At 38.7% G+C, this 7,230-nt stretch overlaps 1 pseudogene; it reads right to left on the bottom strand.

The window, feature by feature from the left end:
• Window positions 1-4,241: 4,241 nt before the first annotated feature.
• Window positions 4,242-6,711, bottom strand: LOC127126566 (oligopeptide transporter 3-like; annotated as a pseudogene).
• Window positions 6,712-7,230: the final 519 nt, after the last annotated feature.

Here is a 7,230-nt window from a genome sequence, read left to right as displayed (position 1 = left end):
GCGGACCATTCTGCCCTTCAAGCCTTGGGGATCTTTACCCTCCTGAAAGAACATACCCTCTAACAGAATGTTATTAGGTTTATCCTTTAGGGGGAACCCAAGCTGACGACGTGCTAAAACAGGGTTGTAGTTAATCCCACCACATGTACCAAGAAGAGGTACATTGGAGAATTCACCACAAGAGTCGATAATCTGCACACCATCATACACACGGTTGTACCAAGAGATATCATCATTAGTGAGAGACATAAGTCTCGTGGACCACCGTAGACATCCCTTGTTCTCCTTGAAGGCGACCGTCTGCGGTAAGTGAGAAATAAACCACTTATACAACAGAGGCAAACAACACACAATGGCGCCACCATGCTTTGCATTCCTCATATGCAAAGAGAAATAAGTATCACCCAACAGAGTCGGAACGGGATTAAGAGTAGAGAAGATCCTAATAGCGTTCACATCCACAAACTTGTCGATGTTGGGGAACAGTACCAATCCATAGATGAGAAGTACAAATATGGCTTCAAAGGCATCCTCACTCATGGCCTTCCCATAGATAGTAGCTTGAGCAATGAGGAACTCAGAAGGGAGACCTTGAATTCCACCTTTGGTAGTCATATGAGCACCAACCAGAGATTCATCTATGTGTAACATGTCAGCTATCTCTTGAGAAGTAGGAATACTCTTCAAGCCACTGAACGACAACTGGTCTAGAATAGGTATACCTACAAGATAGGCATACTCCTCAAGCGTAGGTAAAAGCTGGAAATCCGGAAACGTGAAGCAACGATACAAGGGATCATAAAACTGCACCAACACCCTCATCAACCCTTCATCCACCTGAGTAGTCAGAAGAGGAAGAAGTTTCCCAAAACGAGCTTTGAAACCCAAAGGATCTAATACATAGGATGTCAGATTCCTTAACTCTTTCAGATCCGGTTATCTGAAGCTGTACTTCTTTGTATTCCTTCTTTGTCTTTCCATGTCTGAAAATTTTGCAAATAAACCCCTTAAGTTCCTTGACAATTTTCTTCATTATTGATGATATGGAAGCAAATGAGTGCATGAATGCATGAATGCAACAATCACACTCAAGGATCAAGCAAAGCACACCAAACAAAGGTCATGGGATAGATCATATCATCCTTAATATCAATCATACATTTTGGTGGATTATGGTTTACACCTTATCTACACCCAAGTTCCATTGATATTAAGGATACATGAACGGATCAACCATGAATCAAGGGTTTGTTGCAAGTCACGAGCATGGAGTTAGGTTAAGAACCACCCTAAAGGGAGTGTACTAGGGTTTAAACCTGCCAAACATGTTCTACAAGAGGTTCCCATAGTCATCATCCCATCTTTCAGATATTATCGGAGAAACGACTACTCGTTTTCCAAAAATATTCTCAAGAGAGACTCTTATGAGTGTAGTATCGCGTAACAATCGTATCAAATCTTACATTTGAACGACTTTCGCACTACATCCTAAGAATAGGCCAAGATGGGCTTGGTAAACTAAGGTCCTTGGCTTCTAAGGTCTATATTGGAAAGAGTAATGTCTAACCACAACTTACTTGTGTGACATTATTGATCCCAACATGACCTCCACCAAGCGAATGAACTTGCAAGTCAACTTGCTAAGGAATAACTCCACACAAGTCAACAAGACTACGCCATTCTCCTATCCTAAGTGCACTCGAGTCCGGGTATAGAACTCACCTCACAAAGATCACCAAGCATACAAGGAATTAATATCAAGCAATTCAATCATTACATACAATACAGTAATCCCAAATTGCACAAAAAATATGTCGCAAGACAATACAATACAACAAGCATGAAAAGTTGGCAAAACCCACGAGGAAAATGTCCCCAGCAGATTCGCCACTTTTCTGTAGCGGGGTATTCGTTACCATTAGAGATATTGACTAAATCCAAGGTAAACCATACAAGTCGAGTCGCCACCGCACTTCTATTTATCCAAAGGAATGGTTAGAAAGCGAACAAAAACCTAATAGCTTTAACAAAAACTAGTAAAAGGAACAGAGATCTGGGTAAGGGGGTTGGTTATGCAATGGGAAGGTGTTAGGAACCCAAAACATCCTAGGTACTCCTAGGGAACCCTTTTCACACTTGTTGTAAAGGTTGTTGTTTTTGTGAAAATTTGTTTGTGCAAACATGATTGAAGAGATGAGAGGAGAATATACAAGTTATTTACATTTTGTGTTTGGATGGATAAACCCATTGCCTACGTACCTTCTTATAAAAAGATTAGGATCAAAACCTCGTAGTTCGGGGTAAAAATCTCAAAACAAGTTGGTGAATTGATTGGTCCAAAAGCCTTAAGGTCTTTTGTTATCAAAGGGAGAAAACTCAACCAAACCACAAATCCACCATGTGAGGATAACTTCAACATGCTAGTGAGGGGTTAACCCTATAATAAGCATGGAAGACTCATTGTCCATCACTAAGGATATAGGTGAGTATTACATCTACCACAAAGATAACTCAAACCTAATAGCTAAAGGTTATGGAAAATTTGATTAAGAAGGTGGCCATTGGAACCACAAAATGCATTTAAATGGGTTATATTTACCAATTAAAAGTATGTACAAAAATGGTCAAAGTTGACTTAAGGATTCAATTCAAAATAAGTATTGTAAAAAGAAAGTTTGAATATGAAAAGCATAAGGCTTAGGTTTCTAATGTTTGAAAACAATAGCTAAATGTTTGCACAAAAGGTTTTGGCTTGGGTTAGAGTGGAGAGAAGAAGAAGAAGGGCTAAGTCCTAAGTAAAACAAAAAGAGAAGGGATGAAGAATCAAAACCACAATGGAGTTCCTCTCTTGAGATCATATTGATGACTCAAGTAGCTCCCATCCTTTGGAATAAGCAATCACAATAAAGCATAAGCAATCATCAAACAAGTCTCATAAGAGATCCTCAATGTGTCTTGTATCTTTCACTTTGGATGAACATGGCAATGGTCCTCCAATTAATCTCAAATGGAAACTCCTAGCACAAAAGCACACACATCGAAAGTTCCATGAAGTAAAACAAGAATGGACAAGAGTGAGTTTAGGGATTTGGTCCTTCTAATCCATCTTCATCATTAAGATCCTTTTACTCCAATTTTGCATAAGGAAGGTCCTAGAATCTAAGTCCAATTCTCCATTTCTTTGCATAGGGAAAGTCCTAGAAACTAAGTCCATTTCTTTGCATTTGGTTCACAACAATCAAAACAAAAACACAAGCACAATAATATATACACAATTATGTGCTCAAGTGAGCAAAAGGCAAATGACATTAACATAAACATGTGCTCAAGTGAGCAAAGAGAAAAGCAAATGGATAATATGTGCAAGAATAGTAAATTGCATAAAATTAAATTGCATAAAGTAAATGTTAATTGTCAATAGTTAGTATTAGTAGTTAGTGTGCCATAAGGCAAATTTAGCGCTATGTTAAGCAATCGTAATTGGACTTATGTAGAAGTCACAACTATCTGAGGCCGGTCAATAATAATGTAGGCAACAACACAAGTTAGAAGTCTTGATTAGAGAACCAAGTTCCAACAACTTGCCATGCCAAAAAGAAAACACTACAACAAACAAGACCTTAGACAGCGCTTTTTTTAGCCTTAGACAGCGCTTTAAAGCGCTGTCTAAACCTCCGCTGCTAAAGGTTTAGACAGCGCTTTTTTAAATCTTAAAAGCGCTGTCTAAGCCCCCCCCTTAGACAGCGCTTTGGCCAAAAGCGCTTTATAAGACCCTCTTATTTTAAATTTTTTAGGTATACCTTAGACAGCGCTTTTGAAAAGCGCTGTCTAAGCCCCACCCCCTTAGACAGCGCTTTGGCCAAAAGCGCTTTCTAAGACCCTCCTATTTTAATTTTTGAAAAGCGCTGTCTAAGCCCCACCCCCTTAGTGTCGTCTGCCTAACACAACTCTCTCATTTTATTCGAACTTGGGACCGACTATGCATAGTAAAATAACATAGACAAAATTAAAAAGAAAATAACAAACAATAAAAATAAAAATAATATTTTTTTGAATTTTTTTAATTCCTTAGACAAAATTGGAATAATTCACATGGTCAAGCAAGAAGCATATACACAATAATTGCTAAGCAATTGGTTATTAGGTAGTCCTTTCACCTATACTCCAAGCCTAATTTGTTTCCCACCCCAGAAGACAAAAACAGATACAAAAGAGAAAGTTTAGTCCAGGAGGCTTCTCTATTAGAATACAGGATAACCATCCACCACAATTCCTGGTGCAGTAGGGCAAGTAGCCAATGGGCAATGATCCAATTCAGTTCCCCACCATCTCAGACTATGGCCTGCATTTTGCAGAGCAAAGAAAATCAAAACAGCCATAAGAGCCGTGCCTGCATCAAGTGCCACCGATAGAACATAATTGTATTTCTGCCACCAACGTTTGTGGAAGCGAAACACAAAGAAGTTGAAGAACATTCCGGTCAATAGCCAGGTTGCAATGTTGGTTGGAGTTGCAGGTGGCATTCCAGCAAAACCATTAAATATAATTGGTACATTTATCATAGCAATCCATTTTTTGTTAGGGTAGATTTTGCTAAACACCCAAACAGGAACCGGTAACACAACTCCAATCAAGAATAACCATACCAGGTTCCGGTACAATCCACCCGGTCCAAATAGTCGTCTTGGTCCGATCAAACCCCATATAACCGATGCATCAAATGTCACTCGGTATTTCGGGCAAGTCCAAGGACTGTCACGGTGAGCATTATCATCCATGCAAATGTCCTTAATGCTATCCAACATCCACCAAGCCACTGAAACATTCATCACTTCAGCAACTAGAGTTCCCACCAGCTATTTAGGCATTTCAAAGTAAATAACTACATAAATAATGATTGATAAGAAAAAAAAAAGCTTAAACTAGGAGATTTTTAGATGAAAAAGACCTGTGCTATATACATGCATCGAGGAGGAATTTTCATGTAGTGCCCGAGTTTGATATCTGACAAGAAAGATAGCGCATGGGCGGTGGTGATTCTCCCATAAATCTTAAAGAGCAAATTTGCAATTGGTGTTCCAGGAAGGACATACCCAATCATGAACTGTGCTATAATGTCATATCCAAGTTGCTGCAAGGTAACCAACCACACTCATGTTAAAATCATAAACTCCTCCATGCATCAAAATAGTATGTTAAAATCGAGATTCGATAGAAAAGAAAAGTACTATACTAGAGATGGAAGAAATACCTGGTTGGTAGTTGCTTGGATGACACCAATTGGGAGGGTTACAACAGAAGCTAAGGCGAAAGCCAAGAGCATACCCCACCATGGAAGTTGCACATCCACTTTCCATACCAAAGACATTATTATGGATAGTGCCATGCTCCCAAATAATACAATGAGGAACCACCATTCTGGTATTGTATTATAAGCCTTCATGAGTCTACCATGCACATCCAATTTTACATTACTCATCGCTGTTCTGCTTTGTCTCAATATTTTTCTGCGAGCGAACATGAAACTATGTCAGTGAGGGTCACGATAAGTCGATAAGAAATAAATCTATTATAACAGGCTTTGAGAACAACCTACCTGCCCTTAAACAATGCTACATGAGTGAGGGTTGACGTAAACCTAGCGAAACCTGCTCCAATAGATAATGCGTAGAGAGGACTGAGGTATAACTTGCTATATTTGTTGTATGCATCTATGTTAAGATCATATTCTTCATTTAAAATCTTAGTAGTGTCATACTTTTGTCCATCGTGAGTGAACAACTGATTAGAGAATATAGGAAACTTTCTAGCATCGAAAGTGTTAAACTTCCAGTAACATATAGGTAGAATTATATAGACAAACATGATAAATCCAACTCCCATATTAACAATGGAAGTCCATGGTGCAACAAGAGGGCTGCCACGATAAGAATGTTAATACTGTGAAAAGATATCCAGGGAATGCATAATACAGGAAGCTTAGAGCCATTGCAATGAGGAAAAACTGCATCCTTGTAAGTCCTTTTGATTTTTCATTTTTTTCATGGAGAGCCCTGTAGCATAAGGTTTATGATGTAATCAAAACTAGTACTAGAGTATAAAATAGTAGTAACAAACTAGCAAGTTTTCATCTTAAGGTATCCGTGTCAACATGTCAGTGTGACTTAATATAGAAGTAAGGGTAAAAGAATGAACCTAAAGAGAGAGACTTGTGCGAGGTTTGCTGGCCACCACATTTCAATTGGGTTCACCAGATACCTCCTCAGAATCCCAACCCATCCAAACCCTATTAACTGCAAACTCAATTTACAACTATATAAAGCAAATTTATCACAGAATATTTTAACCATGGAAAGATATATATTCAACTCATCTTCTACACTTTTTTCATGATAAGATAATCGTAATAATAACCTGTACGCTTATGACGATGAGGAGAGCGAGAATAAAACTGAGAGATTCTTTATAATAAGCTTTCATAATAGTAATGGCACCAATGGAGTAAACATCACCACCACCGCCGGAGGAGGAAACACCACAGTTAGCGAAGATAGCGATGATAACATGCTCCTTCATGTTAAACAGTCCAGGATTTAGAGTAAAACGCCATCCAACAAAACTGTACTCCTTCGTCGGAAGAGTTGCGGCCATGAACTTTCCGATTGGGAGAACAGCGATTTGCATGAGAATGGCTGAGATAGTGAGAGGCTGAGTTCGCTGTTAGGGTTCGCTGGAGGGGTTTAATCGCAGGAGGGAAAACAAAAAGAACTGACAACGAAAATAGAAGTCTGAAATTTAATTTTAATTAGACCTTAGACAGCGCTTTTGTGGAAAGCGCTTTCTAAGATATGCCTTAGACAGCGCTTTCCAAAAGCGCTTTCTAAACCCCCACATTAGACAGCGCTTTTGGTTTTTTTTTTTTTAATTGAAAGACTTTAAACAGCGCTTTCTCAAAAGCGCTGACTAAGGTCTATATTTAAAAGCGCTTTCTAAAAGCGCTGTCTAAGGGGGGGTCTTAGACAGCGCTTTCTAAAAGCGCTGTCTAAGACCCCCCCTTAGACAGCGCTTTCATTATTTTTTTAGAACATTTTCCGTGTTTTATTTTTATTTTAACCTTAGACAGCGCTTTCTTTTAAAAGCGCTGTCTAAGATGCGCTGTTAAAAAACCTTTTTGGCGTAGTGAAATGAGAATTGATCTTGTATTGGTTTAAGCCTTTTGCATGATTTAAA

Source organism: Lathyrus oleraceus, chromosome 3 (genome assembly GCF_024323335.1).
Source record: "Lathyrus oleraceus cultivar Zhongwan6 chromosome 3, CAAS_Psat_ZW6_1.0, whole genome shotgun sequence".
NCBI classification, from domain to species: domain Eukaryota; kingdom Viridiplantae; phylum Streptophyta; class Magnoliopsida; order Fabales; family Fabaceae; genus Lathyrus; species Lathyrus oleraceus.
The sequence above is the reverse complement of the archived record's forward strand: the minus strand, read 5'-3'. Positions and strand labels throughout refer to the sequence as shown.